This window comes from Dermacentor silvarum, chromosome 4, assembly GCF_013339745.2.
Source record: "Dermacentor silvarum isolate Dsil-2018 chromosome 4, BIME_Dsil_1.4, whole genome shotgun sequence".
NCBI classification, from domain to species: domain Eukaryota; kingdom Metazoa; phylum Arthropoda; class Arachnida; order Ixodida; family Ixodidae; genus Dermacentor; species Dermacentor silvarum.
Window position 1 is genome coordinate 22,369,197 of NC_051157.2, and position 16,504 is coordinate 22,385,700.

The 16,504-nt window shown below is 47.7% G+C and overlaps 1 long non-coding RNA gene and 1 pseudogene across 1 annotated transcript in view; one reads left to right on the forward strand and one right to left on the reverse strand.

Moving 5' to 3' along the window:
- Window positions 1-16,504, reverse strand: part of LOC119449628 (uncharacterized) — a 203,036-nt gene that overhangs the window by 36,752 nt on the left and 149,780 nt on the right. The window contains exon 4 of the long non-coding RNA XR_005191243.2: window positions 11,671-11,762. This is a non-coding gene — a long non-coding RNA (uncharacterized LOC119449628). The remainder of the gene's footprint in view (window positions 1-11,670; window positions 11,763-16,504) is intronic.
- On the forward strand, window positions 1,464-1,606 carry LOC119451172 (U2 spliceosomal RNA; annotated as a pseudogene).

The window sequence follows — 16,504 nt, forward strand, 5'->3', positions numbered from 1 at the left end:
TCGACGTGCCTCTGTTTGGCCGGAGCTGGAGTGATCGACGACTACAGCCTTGAACGGAGGCGCGCGCGTCGCTCCCGAATGACGCGCTGCGGGACATGACTCGATGGAGGCAACGCGCATTTCTGGAACGAGAAAATAACTTTGTTCTCGGCGACCACTCAACTTCGAAACGGCGCGCAACGGCGCCATTGTTTTAGTGTTCCACTTTGCGACCGTAATTGGCTTTCCTTTCCGCCTTTATTTCGAATTTCCCAGCTCTGCCACCATAGAGCGAGTGCGAACTGACTTCGTCATTTAAAACTTCGTCATTCCAAGTTTCGATGCCAGCTATACCGAAGGAAAGTCCCTTCCCCAGTGAGCGAACCGCCCACTGTGCACGGTGTTTTTTCCTTTCTTTTTTTGTAAAGCTAATGTGTGCCGCGCGACGGCGCTCTCGGCGACATTCTCCGCGTGTTCGGGAACTTTTGTTGATGATCATCAGGCTTTATTTCCTGTTCGACGGACGTGCGAAGAATGCGCTACAATTGTTCGGCGTTATCACCTGGAAGCAGAATAAACATCGTTGTTTATACCCCTGTGTGTCTTGTGCCTGTCAGTATCATTCGCTTCGTCGGGAGTAAAATGCCCCGCAGGTCGCAGCAAGAACTCAAATGTTTACACAGACGCGACTGCTGTAGAGAGCGACGAAAAAGAATGGTTCTCGACGCAACCGCTGCATGTGCTAGAAGCACGAGACGATACGCTTATGCATGAAAAAAAAAAAATGAGGAGCGATTCCCCTCTGTGAAGGTGGATGACCAGCGAAGCTGTAGCACTTCGAAGACACCGGGTTAGACAAGGGTACATGTATCTGTTTTCATCATTTGGCAATGGTAGTGACGATAGCTTTGCCATTACTGCGATATACACTGACTGGTTCGGTCACAACCTTAGACAGATTATTGGCCAAAGTTAAATCTGTACACGACCGTTGTTGAATAGTTGAGTGACTTGGATTGGTGCGGCAGTCCAAAGCAAACGCTCCTAGCAAAAATTTAGTGAACAATTTGTCTTGTTTTGAAATGTCCACCTTGAAGTCTCCAACGATGATCACAGGGGTAGTGTTATCACGGCTAATCCACGCAAATTGCGTGGTCATGAACTTCTCGATATCGCACTTGGGTGTGCCTGGAGATATATACACAGTGGATGTCACAATTGCTTCTTTCATTTGTACGGCACGGACATCCCCACAGTCGGTGGCATTGTCCTCTTGCGAGTGAAGGGTGTATGGTTGTACATACATTTTGTCTTCTGGTTGACCTCCCTGCCTTTCCTCTCCTTGCTCTCTCTCTTGTTCTTTGCGTATAAGGCAGCGCCTCCTGCTCGTCAGTCCATGTGCTGTTCACAAACGATTCCAGTGTATCCATAGACTTGAAACAATGCATCTTGATTTATATATTTCATTTGCTATTATTATTATTATTATTATTATTATTATTATTATTATTATTATTATTATTATTATTATTATTATTATTATTAGGGGCGGAGTGCTTGAAGCCTGCTTCACCTCCGCCGCGGGTCGGCCCAGTATTTCGCTATCTCCGGGATCGGCCCACGCTCGCCCAGGTGTATTTTTATTGTTGACGCACAAACACGAAAAATATATGCAACCCTAGCCATTTACAGCTTCGCTGTCAAATAATATATATATATATATATATATATATATATATATATATATATATATATATATAGGGCGCTATAACGTAAAATGATTCCAAACCGTTTTGATTCCGAACTCCTGACGTCAAATTTACGTAACCACCGACGCAAGCATCGGGCGGTGACCCGCAGCGTTGTCTGAACAACCCAATCAAACACTCTCCTCGTTTATAGGATGTCACGTTTGTTCGCTTTCAAAACCAATAACATTGTCTACACTCAGCGGTTTTTCTTATCTAATTGGCTGACAAGAGGCGAAGAGGACGCTCTAGTGGAGAGGGTTTCGATGGGGCCGAGCAAGCACAGTGAAAATAGATAACCGCATGCAGAGGGTGGTGCCGGCTTCTCCGATTGATCCGCTTCGCCTTACTTAGCTTGCGGTGGCTGATCGAAAATCGCGGCGGCGTGCAACGGAAGGATAAGATTGCTGCTAAAACGGATCCTCAGCAAGGAAGAGTCGGCAGAGCGAGGTCGTATGCATGCCGAAAGGGCTCGATAACGTTTTATTGCCACGCAAAAAGGTTTATCATGCGCAAATAAATACATGCTCACCGGCAGGTGCGAGTAGCGAGGCCCTGAACGATCGGCGGGCAGCCATCTTTGATTCCTTTGGGAACGGGGCAGTCTGTGGCTATTCAGAAAAATTTTCAGTTTTGTTCGGCATATTAATGCATTTTTTTAGCGTACACGTCACTTTGACGTGGTGAGTTTTCGCAGTTTTGTGAAGTCACGTGACAGACAGGCGAAGTGGGCGTAGCCAGATAACATTGGGCCAATAGCAGAGAGCTACTGGTGAAAAGACATCGAATCAGGAATGATTATTTTTCTTTTGTGCGGTTTAATCAAGCATAATCAGTGTGTACATGTTATATCAGATGGGGAGCTATTGCGGTTTTCGTGACGTCGCGTGACAGACAGGCGAAATTGGGAGCGGCCCGAAAATGTTTTGACCAATCGTGGAGGCTGATTGCAGAAATTGGAATCAAAACAGTTTGGAATCATTTTACGTTATAGCGCCCATATATATATATATATATATATATATATATATATATATATATATATATATATATATATTGAACGGCACGGATCGAACGGATTGGCCCACGCTCACCCAGCTGTATTTTTATTGTTGACGCACAAACACGAAAAATATATGCAACCCTAGCCATTTACAGCTTCGCTGTCAAATAATATATATATATATATATATATATATATATATATATATATATATATATATATATATATGGTGTTTCAGTAAAGCATCTCAAACATTTTTAAAGGTTGCCTGTGGCAGATAGCACAATCCTAGTTCATGAGCTGGTCTACTCGAAGAGGCGGAAATTACCTGCACAAAAAATTTAAATGCATAAACGACTAATTAACAAAAATGAACTAATTAAGCTTTTACCTAATTACCTTCTGACCCATGTTGCAATTTAGAAATTCTAGCCGTGGAGTTCGCAAGGTGAATCCATTTGGAACGAATTCTCAGGATGACGCCCGTTTCTAAATAATAATTCCCGAACTTTGCGGAGAAATGCATTGGCGTTCACTTACTCTCTCAACAAAACGTCGTTTTATCCATTGAAGCACAAAAGCATAATGAAGGCACTGCTTCGCAAAATCGAACGTCGGGACGTTCAGCGGGCAAAATCACTGAGGAGAACGACAGAATACCGGGCACGCGATCATGTTTAATCAGGAGGAAGCGCCTTCGCTCTATCAATTTGCGCCGGTTGGAATTACAATGCGCATCGACACCGGAGCTCATCCTGATGAAAGTAGCATCGAAGCGCACTGTCCACACTTCCAGGTACCCTCTGAGCCGTTGAAGAATGCGCGCGCCAAATCGTGGCGCGTGTTGCTTCCGGCCTGTTTCCCAGTTTTTCTGGAAGATGGCGCTAGTGTCGCACTGTCACCGCTCGTTGGTAGAACGAGCGCACGGAGAATCGCATGCATACTATATGTATTTTCTTTTTAATTTAGATTTTCTCTCGAAAAGCGACGTACGGCTCCCTTTGCCCCGATAGATACCGCTCCGTTTGCACTGTGTCGTAATGTGGGGTAGATTACACGGTGTACTCAGATCCGGAAAGAAAACAAAATGTAAAGGTTTCGAAAAGTCCGCGGTGGTGACACAGAAAAATTGAAGCTGACGTTCTTCCTAGGAGAGAGAGAGAGACAAGAAGGAAAGGCAGAGAGGTTTTCTTCCACGGCAATTGCTCTGCCTGAAGCGCCCCATTCAGGCACACCACGTAGGTACGAAGTCGTGTCACCAAGTGTCCGTTAGTCAATTATACTCTCTGAGCAATGTGTACGGAAGGCACGGCACCTAATTTTGCATGGTAGTGGCATCGAAGCCGCGCGGTGCGAGCTGCTTTCTTTGGAGAATACAAATGCCGTTCATGAGAAAAGCACCGCTACTACGAGCCTCTCCATAGCGCCGATATATCAGCGGAAACACTCCAACAGTTCTGCCCCACCATACCACTCACGCTAAATTTACACAGAAGGGTTTTAGCGCACTGCTCGTGACCAACTGTCAAACGAGCAAATTCTTACCTGGCAAGAATGTTATCCACTTGAGCACTTGGACGAGACACTTAATTTGTATGGCGACAGCAGTCAGCACAGCACGGTGGAGGGAACAACACAAGAACGAACTTACAGCCAGCAAAAAGCGATAATCATTCGAAGGCGTGGGAGGTACATCCCTTTTCACTCTGACGGAACGGAACACACACAGCTTTTTCAGACTCCGCGTCGGAGAATATGGCGGTCGGCGTGGTCGTTCACGCTCATCGTATCCAGAGTTGACAGTTCAAACGTCGACTTTGCTCAAGCGTGCGTCAGCTCACCCCAAAAAAGGATGATAGAGGAGTCTGATAAGAGGCGCGAAGTGCTGCGGACGACCGCCAAACTCAATCGCACGCGCTCGCGGTGCGAATGCCTAGAGATAGTGCCGCCATTTCAAGCGAGGGAGGAAACTGGCTTCGAAGAAAACCCGGGGACACACTGTCACTGCAAGGGGCGATCCGGGTGCAGAAGGACAGGGGACGACGTGGCGAGCAGCTCGTGACACATCTTGCGAAGAAACACGCGCCTTCCCACTGACTCACGGCGGTGGGGGGGCCAGAACGAATTCACAACAATCGACAAGCCCTGAACAGCCTCACCCCCCCCCCCCCCCTCCCTCTCAACCGTCGACGGGTCCAGCGCGGCGCATTCATCGGACGCGAGGAGACCTTATCGTCGCGGGCCAGGCCGGCGATAGATAGGGGCGCGCGCTCTGTCGACAGTGAAAGGACAGCAGCGCTCGGAGCGGACGCACCCGGAGATCGGATTACCGCAGGAGAGGCCGCCCGGTCCCTGGCCACTTCTCTTGCATCTTCTTGATTTTCCAAGTTTCTTTTTTTTTCCCTTTATTTTCTTTTACCTAGCATCGCCCCGGCGTGCGCGGGCAGCAACCGCACACGAAACTTAGAAAGGTGACTCCCACGCGGAGCTCCAAAGGATAAGGGAGAATGCCAGATCAGCGAAGAGGCCAGGGTGCGTCGCTCAGCGGCAGCTCACCGCTTATATACGCATTTCCGCGATGAATGGAAATGACAAAGGTGAAAACGGCGGCTCTTGATCGTTGGCCGGCCGGAGTTCCGGAGGCCCCCCAGACTTTGGCAAGTGCGGCACGGCGGTTAGCTCAAAGGTAAAGCGCCGGTACAAGTGCGGCGCATTGGATCCCGTATCGCAGTCTTCGGCGTCACCAAGTTAGATGACTGTAACCAAGCGATGACGACTCACCGATGGCGGAGACGTCGCGAAGGCTCAATACTAAGACGAGGAAGATGTTGTGTATATACGATTAGTTCTGTCCGGCCAAAAGCGGCTGCTTCTTTTGTTTAGTGAAATGCGTAGCAAGCTCCAGCGACACACGCATTTCTTTTTTTCAAGCCAACAAACGAATAAAGAAGCACACAAGGGGCGAAATATACTTAAAAATGAAGTGGACAAATATGACTTTAGGAAATAACATAACGGTCAATGCGCCATTTTATTGTGGCTATAACTCCTTGAAGACACTTCTTCAGGCTGGGCTTGCAATGTCTGCTTTTAGGTCTCGATATTGCGGGACACAAAACCAAGAACAAGCGATCGAAACTAACGAGAGTGTCTAGTTAACACTTAAATGTAATATTATGGTTGAATAACGCACGGCGACTAGTTAGGCACTTTGCAATACGCATATTTGATAAGAACGATGTTGGCAAACATTGTGTCAAGATGCGCCACTGCTGGTGCGAAGTCCCTGCAGGTGGAATGAACTATTAGATATTTCCAACTCATTTGAAACACCCAAAGCTACAGATAGCTCAACAGCTTGAACACACAAGACAACTGCTATAGTTCCGGAACGGAGACACTTGGCATTCTTGTGGGTGTAGTCTGTTTGCGTGCACAAAGCCGTCCGATAACAGCGGCAAAAGGCGATTGCAGATGTGTTGACTCCGGGCGCTGTTTGCACCCAGCCGACTAAGTCGACATCGTAGAAACTACAAGCCGCGAGTTTTCAGTTGCTTCAACGGTGCGTCGGTAACACTGGCCGACGTGTCATATACAGCACTGGCTGGGCCTTACAGTACAAGACTCGTTCTTGCTTAACTCGAAAACCGTATAGACATGTGACAAGTGCGATATAAAGGCGGTGGGATATATACGGGAACCCTTTTCTTCTCTGAGTAGCTTCATTGACGCATAAACACGGCTGCACCCTGCGAAGTGCGAGCTGGTTTTCAGGCGGAGTCAGGGGAATCAATAAGAATTTGCAGATTCGCGTAGATTTCCATCCACATCGCGGTCTAGAAACAACGGGGACCGTGAAACAACACGAGGATTCAGTTACCCGCGTGAAATTGCACGTCGCAGGTAGTGTTCTTTTTTCCTTTTCTTTATGACGATGTTTCTTGGTGCAGAAGAGTTGCACGTGTTGTTCCGTGTGCGCAATTAAATCGATACGGCAGTGCCTAAACACGGACACTGTGCAAAAGTGCCTGGAAACCTGATCCTTCAGAAAAGCTCTAGGAGGCCGACGTATACGACGTCGCCACTTTTCGGAGAACCCATCTCATATACAATATTATGCAAATATCAGTCCCGAAATGAAATACACACAAAGCAAAAACCTTTCAGATGGCTTGCATTGAAGGTACTGGCACCAGAGTATGGAGTAAAAAAAGCGGTGAATGGTGCCTCCTTAGGATATTAACACGTACGCACACATTGATTTGCATTCTCTATTTTTTTTTAAACAGAACTTGGCATTGTTACTTGCTTGTTTTGTCAGGAAAAAAAAAAAGCCTCTGTTTGACGCAATCGCCGATATGTGATATTTTGGCTGCTCTGTCGATTTCCTACTACGACGAGGGTCTATTACGTTTGTTACGCTCTTTGGTCATATCTGGCATTCGCGCAATAAAATTGCATGCATCATCATTGTTACGAGCGCAGTTTCAACTCCTAACTTTCCTGAGCAATCAGCTGAGAATGACATACTACATTCGACACGCGCTGTTTTGAGAAAGATGCTGAGTTTAGTCAGAAGCTGGTCTGATCACACAAACAGCACATACACTCGCAGACCCACTAAAGTTATTCGGTGTCGCCAAGGCCTGTACATATTAGGGGGAAAAAAAGCAGTGCTTCCCCAGCGGCCCCTAAAGACTGACGTTTCTGTACACAGTACTACATCGTCCAATGTAATCTCTTTCCATCGCCACCCCCTCACACACCCCTCCGTTTCTTCTTGCTCTCTCTCTCTTTATCTTGCGGAGAGTGCAAGACTGAGTCAACAAGAGCAAGGATATAAACGTGACTCATTTCTAGCTTCTTCACTAACTCTGTCCTATCAGACTTGAAGAGCGCTGATTGTCAAGCATCGCTTTCTCCACAGGCAAATGAAAGGCAAGGAGCAACTCAGCGTTTTCCTGCAGCAAAGTTAAGCCTATGGTTAGAAACAATCTAAGCACGGAACAAATGAGATGAATGTGAAACTAGACGGAGCTTATCATTAAGCTTGTAATAGCAAACCGTATACATGGTCCTAAGTCACACAAACACACACACACACACACGCATATATATATATATATATATATATATATATATATATATATATATATATATAACGCTAGAACTGTTATAAGAGCAGATGTCAGCCAATCGTTATGTCAGATTTATTGTAAGTAAAATTATTTGTGGATTCTGCCCCAGGGGCCAAATTTACAAAGATTTTCATCCGTAAGTGGCCCTTGCCGTTTGCTGTCTGCATTCGATAATAACATGTCCAGAATCCGCATTGTCCAGAGGCTACTCCTATGAACAATTATAACGTAAGATCTTTTTCTTAATACGGGTCCAGGTCCAGGAAACTACAGCCGTGCACTTGTTCAGCCCAAGCCTGGCAATTCTGTAAGAACGCAGTTGCTGTCTTGCTACGTGTGGATCTCCCACTGGCTCTGGACCCACATTTTCAGGAAGCTCTTGCGCTAGAATTGTTCGTAAGAGCCAATTACAGCCAATCCCGACGTTGGACATACCATCAGTGAAGGCGGCCGGCCTTTTGACAAAGAGTACTTACGAACGGAACGATTTGCGAATTCGGCCACTGGAGTTCTGCATGTTTTATAAAGACCGAATGAGGAGAATACAACGTCCTCGGAAAGATATTTGCCGGACTGATGCCTCTCCAAGGGGAAATGAAATGTAATATCGGAATCGTTGACTGTTGGGCCATGGAGTTGGTGCATTGTGTTGTGTCGTTGAGCGAAATAAGGGCGGAAAGAAACGACATGGGCAGGACAGACGCGCTCTTACAACTAAAGTTTAATGAATACTTTGCAAGGAAGCGGAGGGCGCACGCATGCGCATCAAAAGGCAGATAAAAGGCTCACACAGATTCACAAGCAAAAGTCAGAAACCTATCGCCTACTAAGATTACTTATTTCGTTATCCGTCAGCGCTACAATATAAACAATATGATATCTGTCTCCTGTCTATTCCGCCCAGATAAGCGTACCCGAAAGGCAAATGTCAAAGAATGTGTGCACAATCACCGAAACGAGCTGTTGCTCGGCCAAACGTCTCCCGTCACGTCGTTTCCATTTCTTATTCTCATCCGAAACAGAGAAATCGACGTATCGGTATTCTGAGCCACATTCATAATTCCACGTTCATTGCCAACGACAACAGTTCGGGGCAAGACAGTTTCCGGCAGGCGGCAACAGCGCCACCACGTCCCGCGCAAGAAACTATAGTCAGCCAGCCAGCAGGCTGCAGTCACCCCTGCGATCCCGTTTGCCGAGGCGAGCGCGCAAAGCGCCGCCTCTTCCCATAAAAACGTGCATCGTTGCGGAAGCTAGAGGTACAGAATCGCGGGACGGATTGGCTATAAGCTTTTCCTATGTAAGATATTTCAGTAAGCTACCAGCACCAGCGCGCTCGTTCATCTAAATCTCGTTCGCTCGAGCGATAGACAAATGCACGTAATTACGCACCGGCTGGCCAATCACGACTCTTTCTTCCAGGCACGGGCAGGTCGGTCCATTCGTCCGCCCCCGGGCTAACGCGTTATCTGGCTCGCAGAGAGCCACAAAGATTTAGCGAAAGGTAGCGCAAACCTGGCATCTGTGCTGTCGGACTGTTGGCTATCTTGATGGTCCTGCACACGGGTGTCGGCCAATCTCGACCGCGCGAATAGTGTTGTTATATGCTCTCGGGAAAGGAAACAGCTCCTCCTGATTAGCTGACGTCGCAACTCTGGCTGGCGCAGCGCTGCACTGTTCTACTGATACCAAACGGAAGCTCGGCCGATATTCAGAGCACGAGCACGCCCGCTTCCCATCGCACAGAGAGAGCGCACGCGCGCGCTCGTCAACAGAACGCCGTGCGCTTTCGTCGCTCGTTCGCTTCGAAAGTAAAAATAAATAAAAAAAGAGCAGCGGAGAGGGAGGAAAGGGGTGGGCGGCGAACGACCTCATAGGAACGACGGTGACGACGTGGGGCCTAAACCTCGCCGGGCATTCGGAGCACGTGCCCGGCTGTACGGCGAAGGCCCGACACGGCGGCGGCATGCAATTCGCGCGCTCGCGCCACCCTATACTACCGTTCGGCCGCCGCGCCAAACTCGGGTGCCAAAGTCTCGCCATCTCGTCAGGCCAGGTCCCTATGCGCGTTCGCAAGCTCCGTTGTTGGCTCTTCGGTGTCTATCGCCCTGAGCACATCGACGCCGAGAAGCCAACACGCGCAGCGCGGGACGCCTGCTCTATTTGGGAATACGCGCGACTGTTCCTGTAGAGATAACCTTTACTTTGTCACTTTTCGTCCGCAGGAAGTCTAAAAGCAAAATGAAAAAAAAAAATATTTATCTGTAAACAAAATTGATCTTGCTCAATGTCATGAGAAAACAGGCGGTTACAACGATCCATCGCCAGATGTTTCGCCAATATATGGCGCGAGGACCATAGAGTGGCACCGTATATAGAACCGGCACCTCAGTGACGTGAAAGGTTTACGATCACGTGACAGCGCGTCTGCTTCGACATTACTTAGTACTTTATCATCTCTTGTATGGAAGCGCCGATCGCACTGCTTCTAATAACTGCTTTCACACCTTTGCGCCTTTGTCTTCCTAACTTTCGAATTCGATGATTATAGAATCAATTCCACAGGAAATCTGGCCTACTTGTCGTAGCCCTAATTTGTCAAAGTCTATCCCTAAAGCCTGCGGTAGCTCTTGTCGGAATGTTCGAGCACCGCAGATTTTACGGAAGCTAAACATTGTTTGTACACATATGCCCGCGTAGCCTTCTTTGTCTCAGTCGGACAAACATATTTATTTGGCCGCGTAACATGTACGACCCAACACATTAGGTCATCTGCGCGTTACGACAACGTACTCCGGAATTCGGAAACGAGAGCCATAGTGCGCATTTCAGGGGCGTATTTTGTAAGGATTATTTTTGTACTATTTTGCTCGTTTCTTATATTCCGCGCCGCAGAGCAGCGGATATCGGCAATAGCGGGAACGGAAGTAAAACGGAAAGTAAAATGAAAAGTATCGTTCCAAAATATATAATACGGGCCCGTATGTATACGTTTTAACGTAGCGTCGCTATAGGCGTCGGCGGGTCTAGCTCTTTCAAGCTATACACGAATACCGAGCTGTATTATCGATCAACGCTGGTTCCGTAAGGTTAACCAAAAGAACGGATTCGTCATCGTACACATTTCACTTACAATAAACTGTGTTTCTCGCACGGCGTAAGAAGGGCGCGCCGAGATGCAGCGACGCCATGCGGGAAATAATTCGGAAGTGCGTCCTACGCGGCTGCCGCTTTGCAATGATAGCTCCGGTCTTTCCACAGCCATGGCTGAAAATTCGCGCTTAGATCAATTATACCAGCAGTACATCGACAAAAGCGGTATAATCCCTATGCATACGGGTCGCGTCAGGCAATCAGGAACGCGAACAAGGAGACGGGCTCATCTTTTGCCGTATACGCTATAGTACTCCCGTGCATGACATCAGCTTGACCGAAGGATCACGTAGTTAATGAAGACATTCGGGTTACTTCGTGTATTTTGCAACGCTGAGGCGAAATTAAGCGCGAGAAAAGAGAACCGGCGTGATGAAAAGGACAGTACAGAGCGCTCCATTGATTGTTTTTTTTTTCTTGCGCATATACTTTTTCCTCGGCATTAATGAAGGATCACGGATGAATTAGGCGGCGCACAATGGACACTGTGGGAGAGCAGTGGACGAGCCCCTTTCCCAGACTCCTTGCTATGTGGCAGACGAGAACCGTACCACTATAGCAGTACTGCACGGATCTCGGAAAATGGTGTATAGAAATAAATGCAACTAAAGGCGCTAGAAGGATTACGACAAGACAAGGTTACTCGTACCTTGGCAGGATAATTGTATAGATGTCTGGATGAACGTATGCGGATAGCCGTGATTAGCTCTTGGACTAAAGTAGGAGCCAGGGATGCGTCTTCTGCAAAATAGAGACAAAGAGACAGAGATACAATTTAGAGAGATCTCGCCTGTTTCATGCGAAAAGTTTCAAAAGAAATCAGCAAAGTGATTGCATACTACAGGAAAGCATAAAATGGCGGTAAACTCGCATACCGCAGTTTGTAGTACGTTAACTTTTGGTCAGTACATTGCACGACATGCTCGTAGGTATATCGCACAGTATTGTTCGAGGATACGTCTTTTTGTTCGAAAAGATTGCTAGCTGTAAGAGACGTAGGCTGAAGGAACGCTGAGCTACAAAAGCTGGAGTAGTAGTAGAGTAGTAGTAGAGTAGTAGTAGAGGTTGAGGAAAAGAGAAAATATGCATGTTTCTGCAGCCCTTATAGGGAGCACAGTGAGCCGAGGATGATGGTTCAATCTCGCGCTGGAGCGCCTCTCACACGCGGCTGTGAGTCCCAGCTCCGATGCACGCTCTCGCAACGCCCAGCTGTCAGAGCTCATCTGGCTTCACTCGAGGAAGCAGACACCGCTGATAACCAAGGTGTCGAATCAACTAGACAAAGGGGACGCGTTAACCCAAGTTACCTGTTCCTTTACTCAACTAGGTCCCGTTGATATATTCCCCGCGTTGGAAAGAGCAACGGAACGGCTATATTTTAGTGAAGTGCCGGCTGCAAGTATACATTATGTTTGTTGTTGACGTTCTGCCCAGGAATCTGACTCTCGCAACGTTCCCTTTGTGGGAACCATTTTTCACTGGCAAGCGGCTCCGCTTTCATTTCATCATCTCGTTCGCTAGCTACCTGGACTGACCAGCACGCGTTGTAAAGCGATAGCTTTAGGGGCCCCATTACGCAGAAAATCCGACGTCGTCGGCATTGTTCGTGCGTTGACCGTGCGTTGGACGTGGGCGAAAACTCCCAATGGAGGTAATGAATTAATAAAATTTGTTAAACGGTCAAAGGATGTTCGCATTGACGCCAAATGTCTCAGGGTGGTTTCTGTAACAAAATAAAAGTAATCGAGCTCAAAAGAAACTTGGGGTTTAGGTGGAACTCGAACCCAGCACCTTCAGAATGCGAAACAGCCACGAAGGCTCATTGGTTCAAACTTTGTGTTAGAGGGGGTCGTAGTGAATGATTTGTGGTCTTTGACTTAGTAAAGTGCCTTAAAGAAATGTACTGTTGCGGGAATGGTAATTATGAGTGCGCTTATTAAGAATGGGCTAATTAGGTTGAAGTGAATGAAAGTGTTGGGGTGGTTCATTATACTTATATGTATGTGTGCGTATGTGTGATGTATCGATAAGCAGGCTGTGTTCGGATTTGAAGAAGCGAGTTAGAGAAACTTGCTGACGCGTAAATGGTAATTGTGAGTATGCTAATTAAGAATGAGGTAATTAGATTGAAGAAAAGGCATGTGGTGGTTCACTGAACTTAAACGACTGGATGCACGTGTATGTGTGACGTATCGTTGAGAAGGTTGTGGTTCGAGTATCTGGTATTGTTAATGAGTGTGTATGGAAATTATTAAGTTAATTACAGGTGTTATGTCAGTGTTTGGATGCTTCACTGAATTTGAATTGATGTGACTGTGAATATAGAAAAGCATGTCACGTGATTCAATATACATGAGTGTACCAGTAATTCGTTATTACTGATTGATTATTAATTGGTAATTAGTGATTCGTGATCGATAGTGTAGGATGTCGAAGGGAATGGTGTATCGGAGAAAAAAAAATTAAGAGTGAAGAAGTCCGATAAAAGCATATAAGGTAAACAGCGATGCGAGGAGAAGCAAATGGTGGTGTGACGTAAACAATGTCGTTGCGGTGAGAAGCACGTGATTATGTGAAATAAAGAAATTGATGTACGACGAGAAGCAAGTCGTTGTCTGCGTCGAGAGCACGAGAAGCAGGTCGTGGTGAGAAGCGAGAGCATTGGAAGCAGTCAGGGCTGAGCACGAGATTGCGGGATCAAATCCCGGCCGCGGCGGCCGCATTTCGATGGAGGCGACATGCAAGAACGCCCGTGTGCTTGCGTTATAGTGCACGTTAAAGAACCCCAGGTGGTCAAAATTAATCTGGAGCCCTCCGCTACGGCATGCCTCATAATAAGAACTGGTTTTGGCACGTAAAAGCTCAGATAGAAGAAAGAGAAGCAGTCAGGGACCCTTTAATACTATCGCGTTCTACTCTTAGAGGCGAAGTTTAAGCGTCTCTCAATTTTTTATGAAGTGTTCTGACGCACGAACAGATTTCTGAATCCATTTTGTTTATGAACAATATTTGAAATGCCTTCAAGACCTACCAGAAGCGACGCTGTATCGTAAACACGTTTCGTACTGAGTTTCAGGAGTTCTAACAAGTGTGATGGCTAGGATGTTTGCAGTCCGGCGTAATACCATTACCGAACGCTCCCTCGCGTACGTTAATTTTCTTTAGCCACGACGCGCAAAGGCAAGCAGAGGCGAAGAGGATCCGCGCGAAGTCACATCTCGCCGCGGTACTCTCTCTGAGAAGCCTCAATTTGCGGAAAGTTTCGTCCACGGGCATACGCAATGGCTACGCTGTCTTTGCACCCGCCGCTTTCGTGAGCACGCCACGTGACCACGCATCAGTGGTGTACTCGCCAGCTTAAGGTTGTTGACCGCAACTGGCGGGGAACTAAAAACAAAATTCTTTGCGATGTGGGCTTAAGAAGCCCAAACGTGGGCGGCGGCTCACGCAAGTGCCATATCAATTTCCCAACACATGCCTTTTCCGCGAGCAAAGTTTGGGTATTGTTCTCGGGAACCTTTTCCCGCAATCTTTTAGCCGACGGTAGTATACTTTCTGCCGCGCTCAAAAGTTTACGAACTGCTCGTCAACGCAACGCGTAAACTCCAGCGAGTACATAAACACCCCACACGCACGTCGTAGATGCGGGCAGCCACGCACAAATTGCCGCGACATTTAAGAGGATGCTGCACACCCGCGGACTGCGCGCCAAAAGAAGAAAACAAAAAGAAGAAATTTGGGAAAGAAAAAAACAAGCAACACGGTAATAACGCGGTGCTAAACACGGGGCGCCTCACGGGGCGCCTCACGGGGGCCTCATGTATTCTTGAAGATCGAGGCCGACAGCGCGGAGTAAAAGACGCGGCTTGTTCAGCGCAGGCAGGCTAAACAAAGCAAGAAAAGGCGATAACAAACAGAGAAAGAACAAGGAAGAAGAGCAACAACTACTGAAGGACGAAAGTGTACACGTGCGACCGCAGGCCGGTGCACCGGACGCAAATTTTGATACTTTTTTTTTTCTGAAGCGAAGAGAAAACGTCGAGAAGAACTGAAGGAAAGAAAACGTCTCCTTCGGATCGGATGAAAGCGCGGAGGGGACAGCGTGTGGGAAAACGCTCGGCTGAACCAATTTCCCAGAGTGCGCTCGGCGCCTTGCGCCCCGCAGCTGTGATGTACACTGCATATGCACACAAAGGCACGCGCGAGAGCGCGTCTACGAGCCGCGTTCGACCGCGGGGCGGTGAGCGTCGTCGTCCTTGGAACAACTGCTGGTCCAGACGCGCGGAGCGAATGTAAGCAGCAAAAGTGTCCCTGGGCGCTGCCGGCAGGCCGCAGATGCTTCTGCTGCTGTTGCTATCAAAAACGCAATGGCGGCGTCATTTGAATAAGGCACGAGCCACAGTGCGTTCATCGGGCGGACCCTGCGCGTCCTTTGAGCCTGGCTCGCGTTGTCCGGCCGTCGACCCCCCGGACGTATAAGCCTCACGGCAATCAAGGGAGCAGTCTACGCCTGTACGCTTCGAAGACGGGATGCGATGTTCTCGACGATGCCGCAGTAACGTGTCTTTTGTGGCCAGTGAATATTCATTCGGTGTTTGCAGCGCAAAGGAGGCTTCCGAAGTCACAAGACGAGGCAATAAACATGCAGCAACCCACCCGAAAGCAGTATACGTGTTTCAGTGGCGACTAAACGCGGAGATTTCTGCAAGCCGCAGGACTGTAGTTCATGTTTACTAAGCCTTGAAAACCGGACTGTTGATTTTATAGCTAAAAAGGTGGACGTCTTTCGAGTAGCAGTCAAAGCTCTGCCGCATCGATTGCTACCGAGAGGTCTCAGCCATTTTGCACACGATTTCTTTGTCGCGTTCTCAACTTCAAAAAGTACACGTTAACTGTGGCGTGCGGTGGCCGTCGGTCTTCCATTCTGCCTTTTGGTAGTTTTCCTCAGACCACGCACTAGTTAAAGACAGACAAGGCGAAGGTTTCGCTAGCGTCATCGCATTTTTATGTAGACGTTTAACATATTTTAACGTGTTACGTTAAAGAAGTCTAACGCGATGTACCGCCTAAACGTAGAGCTTTATGAGCACATTACAGAAAGCTACGTTTCGTAGTCGCATTAAATTAACTACAGATCCCTCCAGTAGGGCCACACTTACTGCTCGCGAAGGAGCTCCTTCTGGACGTAAAATCCACTGTGTTACCAACGTCCGGGACGTACTATGACAGGCGCGCGAGAAAATAAACAAGTAAGCGAGCCCTCGCAGACGTTGGCAGCTTTCCCGCCCTACAAGAATGCATAGTGGGCGGCCTGCTTTAACGAGCCAGGAGAAATACGGCTCTCGGCAACATGATCTCTCTTTCAAGCTTAACCCAAAACAGCAATCGGACTACGAAAGCGGCGAGAATAAACAGTTTTAGCTTGTACGTAAACTCATTGCCGTTTGCAGAATACCGGGTTACCAAAGAGGTGTACGGCAGGC